The 16,504-nt window shown below is 49.4% G+C and overlaps 1 protein-coding gene across 3 annotated transcripts in view; it reads left to right on the top strand.

Moving 5' to 3' along the window:
* Nucleotides 1-16,504, top strand: part of LOC138503813 (protein phosphatase 1 regulatory subunit 12A-like) — a 977,826-nt gene that overhangs the window by 697,052 nt on the left and 264,270 nt on the right. The gene's annotated exons all lie outside the window — the stretch shown is intronic.

Raw genomic sequence — 16,504 nt, 5'->3', positions numbered from 1 at the left:
ACAGAGCTCTCCCTCACGCCGCTGCATCTCCGTGAACCTCGTCTTCATCTGAGCCTCCAGGAAGACGGTGGATGCCTGATTGTTCTCCACCCCCTCCATTCTATCCTCCATCGTGGAGACCTTGGCGGTGAGGTCAGCCAGCTTGGCACCCATGTCTGTCCTCATCCCCCCGATTTCGTCTAGGATTGTCTGGATGTTGCTCTGCATGGTGTTCATGTCGGGGGTCGGTGTGGGCAGCGGGTTGGTCTCCATCTCTTGTTTTCGGGGAGTGAATTGGTATCTCGCCAGGGTTCCTTTCCAACTCATGTGGTGTCTCCCCCTCTAGGTCTTCGTAGTTCCTCAAGATCTCCCCCTGGGGCTCGGGGAGATGATCCCCTCGATAAGGTGTGGTGGTTGGGACGGGTGCCAACCCCCTGACAGCCAATACTCACGGTTGCTCCGACGTGGGGCCGGTGGGTGCCTTCAAAGGTCGCAGAGGGGCCCAGGCACGCTCCCGCGTCGGCCCGGGCCTGTTCGGTGTAGGCCTCTGTAACGCTCACCTGATTCCCGTAGAGGCGCCGGTCTTGACTAGGCGTATACCGTATCTTCAAAGGTGATGTGTAACACACGGCTGGCTCTTTGGGCTGGACCTCTGTGCACTGTATGTCTGACTCGAAGGGTAAGATGTCTGCAGATAGAAAATATGGGATTAAGGAACTGGGTTATTGAATGTCTCTCTCTTCTTCCCTTTCTCTTCTCCTGTAGAACCCCAAAGGTTAACGCTCTCACCTTAGGTAAGTGAACGCCGTGCTCTCCATCTGCCTCGGGGCAGGGTGCTGTAACCAGTTTCTTCACTGGATAAGGGGAGCAGGCCTCTTGACTTCAGAGGACTGCTGTCCGTCGTTTACTGCACGAACGGTAAGTTTCGAGTAATTCTAATGTCTTTAAAGTCTTTAGTAATGATTTTCTTGTTTTGCAGGGTTCCGGCGATGGCGGATGACGGGCTGAAGTGAGTTGAAGATGGAGTCCGTGTGATGAATAGTAGCGCCTGGAAGCACGTAAGTAAGCGCTTGTTGCCTGCTTCACGATGCGCTCTGTCTTTTTATTTTGCAGGTACAAGTTCGGAGCGGCTGCAGGGTGCCGGAATAACCACTGGGTTAGATGTGGAAAGGAGTAATGGCACGTGAGTATTAAAGTTCCCCAATGTCTTTAAACGCACCTTGTTTTGTCTTTCAGATGCGCGATGCAGCGCCGAAGACCTCTGGAGCGCACGAAGAGTTGGTAAGCTTTTGTCTTTCAGATGCCGGAATGCAGCGCGAGGCGTTGGTGACAGCCGATGGACCAGGTAAGTGAAGAGCTGTCACTGAAGACCGTAATGCTAACCTGTTCTTTCTTGTCTTTATAGGTGTTGCTGAAGACTGGATCCAGGATGGTAAGCCTTTTTCCTTAGGCCCAGGATCAGATGCAGAAGACACGATGAGCGTTCTGCTGCAGAGGATGCAGAATAACGCAAAGCAAGATTCATCCATCGGGTGTGGTTTAAATAGCCTCCTGTAGTGCTTAGGTGTCTCCTTCCACAGCCACGCCTAGGTAAGAAAAGAGTTCCTGCTTTCCAGAAGAGTTCCAGTGTTCTGAATCTAGGGAGTGGCTCCTGCCCCACCCAACAGGAAAAGTAGTTCAAAACAGAAGAGGATCAGAGGCTCAACTGGCAGGCAAGTAAGCAGCATGGTCTGCTGCAGGTAAGTCCACCCAAGCATTATGAGCCCGGCGCTTCCAGCGCTGGGACTGGGCATATTTATGAGCCTGGTGCCTCTGGCGCCAGGACTCGGTCCAAAAGGTCCCAATTGGGACTGGTTGGCACTCGGAACCTGGGTTATGGATCTGCTTCCAAGGGAGTTGGGAAAACCCTGAACTTTTGGAAGCAGAGATCATGACAGTACCCCCCCTCAAGGCCCCTCCCAAACCGGGCTTCTCCGGGGGTTTTGGCTTGTCAGGAAATGTTCGGTGAAATCTTTTGATTAGGCGAGGAGCGTGGACATATTCAGCAGGTTCCCAGGATCTCTCTTGGGGGCCGTAGCCTTTCCAGTCAATTAGGTAAAATAGTTTAGATTTGGAGATCTTGGAGTCCAGAATGCTTTTGACTTCAAACTCGAGTTCTCCATCAACTAGGATGGGTTTTGGAGATTTAGTTAGTCGGGTTTGAGGTTGCACGGGTTTTAATAGAGAGACGTGGAAGACCGGATGTATCTTCATGTGCGGGGGCAAGTCCAACTTGACCGCTACTGGGTTTACTATGGTAGTGATGGAATAGGGACCAAGGTATCTTGGGTTGAATGTGCGTGGCCCTTTTAGAGGTAGATATTTGGTGGATAACCAGACTTGATCCCCTACTTGATATTGAGGGGCTTCCTTCCGATGTTGATCTGCTCCTTTCTTGTATTGTTCTTTAGCCCTTTGAAGGTGAGAAACAGCTTCCTTAAAGGCTTGGGTGATTGTAGAATGCAGGTAGTCTACTGCTGGTGTTTCAAGATCTTGGAGGGGATCCAACTCCGAGGTTCGAGGGTGACTGCCGTACAAAAGAAAAAACGGGGTTTTCCCAGTTCCCGAATGGACAGAGTTATTGTAGGCATATTCGGCTATCCAAAGGATGTCTTTCCAAGTTTTTTCAGTTTGTTGCAGCATGCAGCGTAAATACTGTTCCAGAGTTTGATTGGTCCTCTCGGTTTGTCCGTCGGTCTGAGGGTGGTGACTGGTCGATAGTCTCACATCAATTTGAGCCGACCGACAGCAACTTCGCCAAAAATGAGAAATAAATTGACTACCTCGATCCGAAATTAGAACCGAAGGAAAACCGTGCAGTCGGACGATGTTTTCGAGAAATTCTCGGGCCAGAGTTGCTGCTGTTGGCAAGCCTTTGAGCGGAATGAAATGCGCCATCTTGGAGAATAAGTCCACGATTACTAGAATCGTATTGTATTCGGAGCATGGAGGTAGATCGGTGATGAAGTCCATAGAAAGCGTATGCAAAGGGCGAGGTGGGATGTCAATAGGGCGTAAGAGGCCTGCTGGTCTTTCCTTTTGACTCTTGTTTTGGGCGCATACTCCACAGGACATTATAAAGTCTCTGATATCTTTTTTCCAAGACGGCCACCAGAAGTAGCGCTTGATCTTTTCTGAGGTCTTGGCCATACCGGGATGTCCTTCCATTAAAGAATCGTGATAACAAGAGATTACTTTTTTCTGTAAATCTGTGCTGGGTAGGTATAATCGTTCTTGGAAATACAATAAGTTGTCCTTTACTGCAAAGTCCTTTCCCTGCAAATTCCAATTCTGTATGTCTGCTGGAGTTACAAGTTGCCTGGCTTTATCCTTAACTTCCTCTAAGGATTCTGTGGCGATTACACCCAGAATTCTTTGTTCGGGAATGATTGGTACAGGTTTAGGGTTGATCAAGTGTTCTTCCACTCCCATCCGAGAAAGGGCATCAGCTTTACCGTTCTTTGTACCAGGTCGATAGGTAATTATGAAGTCAAACTCGGCAAAGAATAATGCCCAACGGAGTTGTCTAGAGGATTGGGCTTTTGCGGTTTTCAAATATTGCAGGTTTCGGTGATCCGTAATCACAGTAACGGTGTGTCGGGCCCCCAGCAGATAATGCCGCCAAGCCTTAAAGGCAAATTTGATAGCCAGAAGTTCCTTGTCAGTAATCGTGTAATTGATTTCAGGAGGCGAGAATTTGCGGGACCAAAATGCCACGGGATGCAACTGATTGGTTACCGGGTCCTTTTGTGATAGAACTGCCCCCATGGCAAGGCTTGAAGCATCAGTTTCCACGATGTAGGGGAGTTCGGGGCGAGGGTGTTTTAAGATTGGTGCAGAGATAAATTTAGTCTTCAAATCCTGAAAAGCTTGTTCCGCCTCGGTAGACCATTCAAAACGTTTGTTTTTCTTTAACAAGGCAGTGATGGGCTGGACTATTCGAGAGAATTCGGGGATAAACCTGCGGTAAAAGTTAGCGAAGCCTAACATGCTTTGCACACCTTTTACGGAGGATGGTGATGGCCATTTGAGAACTGCATCGACCTTCTTTGAATCCATACGCACTCCGCCAGGTGATAATATGAATCCCAAGAATTCAACTTCAGTCACGTTGAAAACACATTTTTCCAACTTAGCGAAAAGTTTGTGTTGACGCAATCTTTCGAGGACCATTTTCACGTGTTTCCGATGTTCAGATTCCGATGAAGAATAAACGAGGATGTCGTCAATGTAAACAACACACACACATCTATGTGCTCTCTGAGGACTTCGTTCATAAAATATTGAAAGGCGGCCGGGGCATTGCAAAGTCCGAAGGGCATGACCTGATATTCAAATAGCCCATACTTGGTGCGGAAGGCCGTCTTCCATTCATCGCCCTCTTTTACTTGTACCAAGTGGTAAGCTCCTCTAAGATCCAGCTTTGTATATATGCGTGCTTTTCTGACTTGGTCCAGGAGTTCAGGGATCAAAGGTAACGGATATCTATTCTTAACAGTGATCTGGTTCAGGGAGCGATAATCTATACAAGTTCTAAGGTCTCCGTTCCAAAAAAGGAAGAAGAACAAAGCTGAAGAAGCAGGGGACTTGGAAGGACGAATAAACCCATTTGCCAGGTATTGATCCAGGTATTGTCGAAGGTGAAGGTTCTCAGGCTCGGTGAGGGCATAAATTCTACTACAAGGAGGAGTAGATCCAGGTATCGGGTCTATCTGGCAGTCATAAGACCTATGAGGAGGTAGAGAGTTAGCCTGATCCTTCCGGAAAACATCTTGGTATTCTAGGTATTCGGGAGGTAACTGGGGAGTCTCTGAAGAAATTGCTGCCAGTGCAACACCAGGTGGAGGGTGACAAGTAGAGACACATTCTGGAAACTGGACCGTTCTTGCTCGCCAATCGATCAGAGGATTGTGTTTCTCTAACCAAGGTATTCCTAGAATAATCTGAAACTGAGGGGCCTTGATCACATCGAACACGATCTTCTCATGGTGTCCATCTTGACTTACTAGCGTCACCTCTTGAGTGGTATGCGTTACTGGCCCGGAGGCTATCTCCGTACCATCCACTGTAGTAATGACGTCCTTTACAGCCTTGGGACAAAGAGTTAGATTCATCCTCAAAACCATTTCATGATCCACATAATTGCCGATGGCACCCCTGTCGACGTAAGCTTCAATTGCATGTAATCGATCCTGATTATCAGGGCTAATGAGGACCATAGGTATCACGAAATGCGAGGTCACGGAACTGGTTTTCACGCTCGGCAAGAGGACCTCTATTCTTGTCGGGCGAGGTCGTTTCCCTGCTCAGAGTTTGTAACTTTGGTAACTGCAGCTCCTACTGCCTTCTTGGCAGGTTTCACCGGACAGTCTCGAAGAAAGTGCCCTGAGTTTCCGCAATAGAGGCATAATTGCAACTGTTTTCTCCTTTCCCGCTCCTTTTGTGTTAGAGGACCTTTCAGACCCCCTATTTGCATGGGTTCCCCGGAGTCTACTCCTTTGGAAGGAGTTGGCGGTTTGGAAAATACTCGAGCATCAAACTTGGAACGATCGGCCTTCCTGTTCTGCAGTCTGTGATCTATTTGAACGACTAAGTCTATATAGTCCGAACAATCTTGTGGGGGATTCACTACTTGGGCTAACACATCTTTGAGCTCTCCACGTAGACCTCTATAAAACAGCGTAATCCTTTTGTCCTCAGGCCATTGAGTTTCCACTATTAGTCTGTTGAAAGACGCAATATAAGCCAAAAGGTCTTGATTACCTTGTCGCAACGAAAGAAGCTCATTGTCCAAGGCCTGCCCCTGTGAATGTCTTGCGAACAGTTTTTCCATACTGAGCTGAAAAGCTTGAAAATCATGGAGGACCGGATCATCTTGATTTACTAGAGGGATCGACCAGTCTGCCGCATTGCCACTAAGGTACGAAAGCACGAAAGCTACTTTAGCTTGATCAGTTGGAAAGGCTGCTGGCCGGCATAAGAAATGCAACCGGCACTGATTGATAAATACTGCAAACCTCTTTGGGTCACCAGGAAATCGTTCGGGCGGAGCCAGAGGTACATTCCCAGGTAGGTTGATCTGCACTGGATTCATAGAGGATGTAGAAGGAAGATTTCCCCCAGATGCGGGTAACGGGGTCTGTCCGGCTTGTGACTGTAGCAATTGTCTAGCGAGATCATCTGTTCGCTCCTTGGAAATAATCAGTTCCCTTCTTAGAGCGTTCGTTTCCTGACGGGCTGCATGCACTTCTGCCCTTAGTTCACCAAGTAACTGGGCTAGCTGGTCGGTATCCGAGGTTTCCATAGCGCCTGGACGGGAGTTTTGTGGTAGGCTTTGCGTTCTGTAACGCTCACCTGATTCCCGTAGAGGCGCCGGTCTTGACTGGGCGTATACCGTATCTTCAAAGGTGATGTGTAACCCACGGCTGGCTCTTTGGGCTGGACCTCTGTGCACTGTATGTCTGACTCGAAGGGTAAAATGTCTGCAGATAGAAAATATGCGATTAAGGAACCGGGTTTTTGAATGTCTCTCTTCTTCCCTTTCTCTTCTTCTGTAGAACCCCAATGGTTAACGCTCTCACCTTAGGTAAGTGAACGCCGTGCTCTCCATCTGCCTCGGGGCAGGGTGCTGTAACCAGTTTCTTCACTGGATAAGGGGAGCAGGCCTCTTGACTTCAGAGGACTGCTGTCCGTCGTTTACTGCACGAACGGTAAGTTTCGAGTAATTCTAATGTCTTTAAAGTCTTTAGTAATGATGTTTCTTGTTTTGCAGGGTTCCGGCGATGGCGGATGACGGGCTGAAGTGAGTTGAAGATGGAGTCCGTGTGATGAATAGAAGCGCCTGGAAGCACGTAAGTAAGCGCTTGTTGCCTGCTTCACGATGCGCTCTAACTGTCTTTTTATTTTGCAGGTACAAGTTCGGAGCGGCTGCAGGGTGCCGGAATACCCACTGGGTTAGATGTGGAAAGGAGTAATGGCACGTGAGTATTAAAGTTCCCCAATGTCTTTAAACGCACCTTGTTTTGTCTTTCAGATGCGGGATGCAGTGTGAAGACCTCTGGAGCGCACGAAGAGTAGGTAAGCCTTTGTCTTTCAGATGCCGGAATGCAGCGCGAGGCGTTGGTGACAGCCGATGGACCAGGTAAGTGAAGAGCTGTCACTGAAGACCGTAATGCTAACCTGTTCTTTCTTGTCTTTATAGGTGTTGCTGAAGACTGGATTCAGGATGGTAAGCCTTTTTCCTTAGGCCCAGGATCAGATGCAGAAGACACGATGAGCGTTCTGCTGCAGAGGATGCAGAATAACGCAAAGCAAGATTCATCCATCGGGTGTGGTTTAAATAGCCTCCTGTAGTGCTTAGGTGTCTCCTTCCACAGCCACGCCTAGGTAAGAAAAGCGTTCCTGCTTTCCAGAAGAGTTCCAGTGTTCTGAATCTAGGGAGTGGCTCCTGCCCCACCCAACAGGAAAAGTAGTTCCAAACAGAAGAGGATCAGAGGCTCAACTGGCAGGCAAGTAAGCAGCATGGTCTGCTGCAGGTAAGTCCACCCAAGCATTATGAGCCCAGCGCTTCCAGCGCTGGGACTGGGCATATTTATGAGCCTGGTGCCACTGGCGCCAGGACTGGGTCCAAAAGGTCCCAATTGGGACTGGTTGGCACTCAGAACCTGGGTTATGGATCTGCTTCCAAGGGAGTTGGGAAAACCCTGACCTTTTGGAAGCAGAGATCATGACAGCCTCTAAGAGTTGTGTCGCAGCAGCAGCCGGGGGGGGGGGGGTCCTTATGTACTTGTTGCGAAGATGTTCCCCAATGCCTGGGGGGTGAGGAGAGGAAGGAGCCTGGGCGTGCTCCAGCGACGGCCCAGGTCGAGATACACGGATGTGTGTGTGCGGCGGGCCGGGGTCCGGCCGTGGAGGCCCAAAGCGTACGAACATCCAAAGCCTCTGCAGCGGGAGCTGAAGGTGGGCTCGTCTGGAGAGGCCCTCACGGGCAAGGGCCCCGGTTACAGAGGGACTCCCACGGGCTTTCAGGGTGTCGATTCCTCAGATTGATCCCGGCAAGATGCTCATCCGCGGGGAGGAGGAGCCCGGCCGCGGAGCTTCACCTCGTGCGTAGCACGGGCCCGGAGGGGGGAGGGGAAGCGCGGACGCTCCAAGTCAAGTATCTCGGGGACCCGGGCACCCCCAAGACTCGGGAAGGTATCTCCGGAGTCTCCAGGAGTTCGCCCACCTGGATTCAGCCTTTATATGAGGATAATGTTCCTTTTATCGCAGTTTACTCCACAAATCTCTCGGGGCTTCAGGGGAGCCGAGCGATCAGGCGGCCATCTTGCCTGCGCACCCTGGTGGCCTCCCCAAGTCTTGACATTTAACTTGTCAAACCCCTGTACTGTCCTTTGCTTCTTGCTGCTCTTCCACAGATCTAGGCATCTTGCTTTCCAACATGGAAACGCGTGTCTCTTTCTTGTCGTTCTTGTCCCTTAGGGACGCTATTTCCTTTTTGTTCCCTGCAATTGCAGCACTAAAATCGGACAGAGTGTTCCTCTTCTATTGAAGAGCTTCTTTCAATTCTTCTTCCAATTCCATGGATTGAAGAAGAAGCTTTTTGGTGAGAGGAGTGTACCGCCCTCAGACCCCCAGGGTTATTCAACATAGCCTCCTATCGTCCTGGCTGTAAAGGGAGCACTGGGGTATACTATGTCCTTGATGGCTCCAAAATGGCCTGCATACAAGGATCCTTTCCCATCTTCGGAATCCTGGGAACTCTATTTGTGGGGCTCATGATGTGACCATCCCTTAGAAAAGATATTCCTTTCCACCCCAGGGATGGTTGCTAATTGTCTTACGCTGCGTAGCGCCAGACATCTTAGAAATGGAAGGCTTTTTTTGCAGTTCATCTGATGCACGATACTATAATAAGGCTCTCTCAATTATAGCCGAATTGTCAAATTTTACCAGGATGATGTCAGCAAAATGTATTGATTTTAAATATCTTCCTCCAAATATCGGAGCAGCCTTTAGGACCCCCCATCACCTTTTAGTTGGTGAGCTCTCCTTTATAGCCCTTGTGGCAGATGCTGATAACTCAATGAGTGATGCCCAAAAGGCCCACTTCTGCCTCTTCCAGTGGCACCGCAAACCAACAGCAGGCCCTGCAATGTACAATTCTCAGCTCTGGACTGGAGGAACTATCCATCTCAGTGATGCTGTCATTGCATTGCCCTCCTTAAGCGTTCTTGGCACAGTGGCTGCCATTTTGTGGGCACATTCTCTGGTTATGTGTCTTGTATCTTTGGCTGCTCCCCGCCATCTGCCATTTTCCCAGTGTGGACTTGACCCAAGAGTCCCTATGTTAGAAAATCCTGAGCTGAAAAGGAGACCAAGAGCAGATCAAGAGACGTCTGCTCATTCTGCCACGCCCCAGATAGGTAACGTTAAAGCCGATAGCAAAATGCATCGCTTTAATCTTAAGGAGGTCTGTAAATGGCTATGTAGTAAGTAGTTATTCACAAATTAGAGGGTAATCTAATCTGGGACATGCAGATCTTTGGGGCTGCCACCACAGTAAGACCACCATTTTCTAAAAGCAAGCAATGGCAAGCCTTAATTAATATTAAGAATGATTCCAAATATACCATCTAACAAGATTTCTGGGGCTTGTGAATCTGTGTCATGCTGTGCATAGTCCGCCATCTAGTAGCTGACTCAGAGTATTGCATCTTTTTCGAATTTGAAAAACTGGGCGTTGACTGGGGCGATCCTGTAAGACTATCCCTAGCCTACGTGTACAGGGATCCACAATCCTTCATCCGTCCGCATCCTCAAATTGATTTTTTTTCCCTGCCATCGGTTGGCAGCAACTACGAGAACGGAGAGACATTTTCGAGTCCATTTTAGATGCAAATTTTGAAATGTCAAGGCTGAGTGAGAGCGGCAGAAAGGGTAGCGGGAGAACCACAACTACAGCGCCAAAGCGGATACAGTAGGGAGAGGGGGGGGGGAGTATATAAGGATACATATTCATATGCATTTCCAGATGGAGAATGCATATGACCCTCATCTTTCCTATCTCTAAGGGCGTGTTGTAAGCTCTACACCCTTATGGAGAATACACCGTTTAAGTTCTGCCCAAGGTGCAATTCGAAATTCCCGTAGCGGGAGACACACAAAGTGTGTAATGTTTACCCTGACACTATGATGATCACTGCTGGTGATGCCAGAAATTGAAACCTAAAACGTTCAGAGACCATAGAAAATCATTTGAGTGGATTGTGCCCTCCAACGTATTCGTCATCTTCGATGTATTCCATCCAGCTTTAGCTGCTTGAGAAAAATTTCCTCAGCAGAGGGCCCCGTGCGTCGATGTCGTCGAGTCGATGGTCCCTCGAAGGCCTCCGTCGAGGGTGACGTCATCGGGTGTATAAGTAGTGCGCGCGGTGCCTGTTGGCCTCAGTTCTGTTTTTCCGCAGTATATGTTGCTTTGCAGATTTGGCACGCCTCGAGTTCTGTGAAGAATAGTAAATAACGAATATTTCTCCAGCATTGGATCTTTCATAGATTCAGATGCTTGAATATTCCCCGTCGTCAGACTGGGAATCCTCGGTGATAAATTAAATAATAATAATAATTTTTTTTTAAAATATATATATATATATATATATATATATATATATATATATATATATATATATATATATATACTGCCACCTAGCAGTGCATGTACATAGCCCATTATGGCCTATGAGCCACTTCATTGTGTAGTCCCTCCACCTCACTTTGGTCCTTTATGGCCCCAGCCAATGAGGTGGCAGGGCTTAAGCTCCGCCCCCGGCAGCCATCTTCAGATTTTTCACCGCAGTCTATCGGACACAGGGAATCCTCAAGCTCTCTGAGCTTTTTCAAATTCTTTCTACTTTTGTGTGGAATATATTTGTAAAATATATTCCATCTTGTTCCCCTTCTTAGGGGCTTTCTTTCCAATTAACCTTGGTGGCAAAACTTGTTGTTTTCCTCTCAAAATCGTCGACTGAACTTCTCTTCAGAAATGGAGGCACCTCAGGCTGTCAGGAAGCCTTCCCTGTTCAGGGACTGCACGAGGTGCAAGAAGAAATTGGTTTTCTACAAGGACCCCCACGAGCATTGCATTTATTGTCTGTACCCACATGACATTAAAAAATGTGAGATTTGTAAAACTTTTTCCACCAAGACCCTTCATGACAGGCATAGAAGACTCCTTTCATACCTGGAATCCAGGGATCAATCTTCGGACGAAGAGTCTGTCAGAACAGCTCCTGTCCAATCCAGCACTCCATCTGAGAGGCAAACTTCAAAGAGAAGGGCCTCTTCAGTGGAAAGGAGTTCCTCTCCCAAATCCAAAAAGAGGAAACTGGAATTGATAACCTTTCTGCCTCCAGTTGACCTATCAAGCCAGAAAAAGTCAGCAAAATCTGCCTCCAGAGGTAAGGAGGAGTTTGCAAAAAACAGGGGGGGGGGCAGTCGTCGGCGGGTAAACCGCCCACGAATGAAGGGAAAGGTAAAGGCCCGTCATCGGCCATACCGTCGACGAAACCAGCATCGACGACGATGACGCTTAAGACATCGTCGACAGTTAGATCATCGCCATCGGACATGTCGACCGCGAAGCAATCGTCGACGAGCAAGAAACACCACTCGTCCACGAAGCATTCATCCATGACGCAGTCGTCCACGGAACACACTCCACATTCGTCAACAAAGCTCCCGTCGACGGGAAAATCTCAGTCGTCGACGGGAAAATCTCAGTCGTCGACGGGAAAATCTCAGTCGGCGGCGAAGCCCTCGTCGACGGGGAAAATCTCAGTCGTCGATGAGGATAACAGAGGCACCGCAAATTTCGGCAGTTACAGAGGAATTACTGCCTCTCACTCTTGAAGCTCCTGTCATTACAAGCAATATCATTGAGAAGAATATTGTAACTGAACCTCTGGTGCAGCAATTTTCACCTTTGGGGCACATGGCAGAACTTCCGGATATAATTCTTCAGGAAGAATTCTCTGATGCGGAAGTGGTGGAAGAGTCCATCGGTCCCTTACCGAAACAATACAGCCCTCCTTGGCACCCGTCCACGGGAGAATCCGAATATCCTCATGACCCGGTGCTCATGTTATCCGTGCAGAGGATTGTAGAAGAATTTTACAAACGGCAAAGGGAGAAGCAAATTCCGATTAATCCCATTCCTAGAGAGTCATCCCCGATTCCAGGCACATCGGGTTGCTCTCCTTACAGGAGTAGACCGCAAAAACGGATGAGATCACCTGCTCGAAGACCGAGGAGCAGCACCCACAGTGCTTCACCTACAAGAGTCCCGTCACCACAGTCATCGCACAGACCGCGATCTCCGGACGTAGATCCCACCATGGTACCGTCCACCATCTCGGTATCAGACTGGCAGGAGGATCCTTTTGGTGAATTTTCGGAACCAGAAGAAGGAGAAATAACTCAGGAGCCAGACGCACCCAGTGATTGGGATGACTACGTCGTCCAGAAGCCCAGGAGGAGAGACTCGCCGGGCAAGGCCTCACCACCGGATGATCTCGTCTCTTTCCACACCATAATAGGTAAAGCCGCAGAACTGTTTAAAATTCAGGTTTCTTCGGAGGAAAGGCAATCAGTGCTCTATGAGCACAGGGACAAACGAAGGAGGACAGTGACCACAATTCCCCTCCTCGATACCATCTGGGATTCCGGATCCAAGATCCTATCTACGCCCTTATCGACTCCGGCGTTGGTGTCCAGGCCAGAAAAGAAATATAAAGCTCTGGATTCGGCACCGCTTTGTTTAAGGGGTCATACGAAACCGGACTCAGTTATTACAGTGGTGGCCAGAAAGAAACTCGCCAACCCCTCCTCACCGTTGTCGGCACCACCGGATAAGGACGGACGTAAATTGGAAGCCATGGGCAGGAAAGTATCATCTTCTGCATCACCTACAATCAGAGCGGGTAATGCACTGGCCATGACCGCAAGATCCGATCGCGAGCTTTGGCTCCGCATGTTTAACTTGGCGAAACAATTACCACCGGAGCTCCAGGAGGAGGCAAAATCCATAATCGCGGATGGTGAAGCAACATCGGATCACATGATCGACGCAGCAGTTGATGTGGCCGAATCAGGCTTCAGGCAGATGGCGCACGGCACAGTGCTCAGAAGGCAGTCCTGGATGAAGGCTACTAACTTTAGACCTGAAGTTCAGGCGCAGATACTAGACATGCCATTTGACGGCCAAGATCTCTTTGGGAAAAAGATAGACGACCATTTGAAGGCAATCAAGACAGACACTGACACAGCCAGAGCCATCAGTTCTTTAAAGGACAAAAGTAAGGACCATCGGTCTTTTCGTCCCTTTAGAGGTTCATCTTCCAAGTTCAGGGGATACAGTCGTTCCTCCTATGGTCAAAAAGCACAAGGCGGCACGTACCAAGACAATAAATATCAGTCATCCAACAGATACGCCCGTAGAGGCAGACGTGGCTCCGCCCAAGGGAAGTCGCAAGGCAAGCAGAACTGACGACCAATCCCCCCCCCCCTTTCGCCACGCCCCGGTGGGGGGAAGGGTGAGCCAGTTTTTCCAGCGCTGGCGGTCAATTACATCGGACAAATGGGTGTTACAGGTGATCCGAAAGGGTCACACCTTGGAATTTCTGGACCAACCTCCTTCCCTGCCTCCAACTCCCCGCAGAGTGCATATGCTAAGACAGGTCATGTCCGAAGTGAAAAAACTGCTCCAGAAGGCAGCAGTAGAACCAGTACCCTATTCTCAGAGGGGAAAAGGTTTCTACTCCCGATTCTTCCTCGTCAGAAAGAAAAACGGTCAATGGAGGCCCATCTTGGACCTGAGGGCTCTCAACAAGTTCATCAAGCGCATAACTTTCAAGATGGTAGCTCTACAAGGGGTGCTACCTTGGTTAAACAAGCACGACTTCTTGGCCACTTTAGACTTGGAGGATGCATACTTCCACATTCCGATCCATCCAGCACACAGGCAGTTCCTCAGGTTCACAGTGGGAGGGCTCCACTTTCAATTTCAAGTGCTCCTGTTCGGACTAAAATCGGCGCCAAGAGTTTTCACGAAATGCCTGGCACCGGTAGCGGCAAGTCTCAGGAGAGCAGGTATGGACGTTTTTCCATACCTGGACGATTGGCTGATAAAGGCAAGTTCAGCTGCAAAGGCTCGTTCGGCAGTGTCGAGGACGGTCAACCTCCTAAAAGAGTTAGGTTTCTCCATCAACCAGACGAAGTCCTGCCTCGTTCCCAGCAAGGTAGCTCTCTTCCTGGGAGCCGAACTCGACACCAGCATTCCCAGGGTGAGACCATCCACAGAGAGAGTAGCAGCGATTCTACGCTCAACTTCCAACTTCCTACAGAAAGAGACAACATCCGTACGCTCTTACAAATCCCTATTGGGCATGATGTCTTCATGCATATTCCTCATACCGAACTGCAGGCTTCGCATGAGACCGATTCAGGAAGCTCTGGACCACCAATGGAAACAAGCTTTCGGAGGCTGGGAAGACATTGTCCAGATTCCATCGACGTTGCACAAGGCCCTTCGATGGTGGAATGCTCCGAGGAATCTTCTGCAGGGAATGCCGTTTCAAGCACCGACATCGACCCTCCTGCTGCGGACGGACGCTTCCTTATCAGGCTGGGGCGCTCATCTTGCGGACCTCCAAACCAAGGGATCTTGGTCGGCACAAGAGTCCCAGCTCCACATCAACGTGTTGGAGCTCAGGGCCGTAAGGTTGGCGTTGAAAGCTTTCCTACCAGTTAGAGCTGGTCAAGTTCTTACAGTCCAGACAGACAACACGACCTCCATGCACTATACAAACAAGCAGGGAGGCACGATGTCTCAGATTCTGTCGCAAGAAGCCCAACAGCTATGGGCATGGGCCTTGCGCTACGGGATACAGATCAGGGCAGAGCATCTTCCAGGAGTGGACAATGTCCTAGCGGACAGACTAAGCAGAGAATACACAGCGTCACACGAGTGGGAGTTGGACGAAAGAGAAACCCAACGGATATTTGCCTTTATGGGGCCATCCGCAGATCGACCTTTTTGCCACCAGGAACAACAAAAAATGCAAGAGTTTTGCTTCAAGATACCCGGAACACCAATCGCTGGGAGACGCGTTCTCAGTGGATTGGTCGGGGAAGTTCCTCTACGCCTTCCCACCCATTCCCCTCATGTCGAGGGTACTTCGCAGGGTAAAAGAACAGGATTGTTCCTTGATTCTTATTGCACCCGATTGGGCACGGCAAGTCTGGTACCCGACGCTGCGACATCTATCCTGCAAAATCCCGATTCGTCTCAAGTCACATCAATATCTACTGACACAACAGAACCGCAAGGTCCTCCACCACGACCCGAGGAGCCTGTCTCTCAAAGCGTGGTTCCTGAGCAGCGTAAACTGATGCACCTAAAGTTACCATCAGAATGCTGGGATATCATCAGGGCCGCTAGAGCCCCGTCCACGCGACTCACCTACACCAGGAAGTGGACCAGGTTTTCCAAATGGTGCGAGACCTCTGCGATCGATCCCCTCACGGCCTCGGTTGATCAGATTCTGCCTTACTTGTTGCACCTGGCAAAATCAGGGCTCTCACTGTCCTCTATCAAGGTCCATCTGTCAGCCATAGCGGCCTACACAGTAACCGCGGAGACGCAAGCCTTACTCTCCTTACCAGCGATTAAGATCTTCCTGAAAGGACTGTTGCGTACTTATCCGCCTACATCTACACCAGTTCCGGACTGGAGCCTCAACACCGTCTTAACAACTCTCATGCAACCTCCCTTCGAGCCCATACATAGATGCGATATGAAATTCTTGTCCTGGAAGACATCCTTCCTGGTAGCCATCACATCGGCCAGAAGGATCAGTGAGCTGCAAGCGTTGTCTTCGGAACCTCCGTTTACCTTGTTCCAGAAGGACCGCGTCATCTTAAGGCCTCACCCGAAGTTCCTCCCCAAGGTACTTTCGGAGATGTCGTTCACTGAGCGCATTATTTTACCAACCTTCTTCCAGAATCACGCTTCGGAAGCGGAAAGGACATTACACTCTCTAGACGTTTCTAGGGTGTTGAAGTTTTACTTGCAAAGAACCAAGGAGTTCAGCTCCTCAAACCGGCTATTCATTTCCTTCTCTGGCCGTACCAAGGGCCAACATATATCTAAACAAAGTCTGGCACGCTGGGTATCGTCCTGTATCACCCACTGCCATCTTTTGAAAGGTGACCCTTTAACTAGACCGCCGTCTGCGCACTCCACCAGAGGAAGGGCGGCGTCAACAGCATTCCACGCAGGGGTGGCCTTGAAAGACATATGCAGAGCTGCTACGTGGAGCACTCTGCATACTTTCACGAAACACTACTGCCTGACTGAAGATACCAACAAAGAAACTGCAGTTGGACAGGCAGTGCTCCGCCATCTCTTTGTATAAGGTAGGACCAGCCT

Source organism: Ambystoma mexicanum, chromosome 11, assembly GCF_040938575.1.
Source record: "Ambystoma mexicanum isolate Mex_15411 chromosome 11, UKY_AmexF1_1, whole genome shotgun sequence".
NCBI lineage: Eukaryota > Metazoa > Chordata > Amphibia > Caudata > Ambystomatidae > Ambystoma > Ambystoma mexicanum.
Note: the sequence above shows the minus strand (reverse complement) of the source record. Positions and strands in the feature narration are given on the sequence as shown.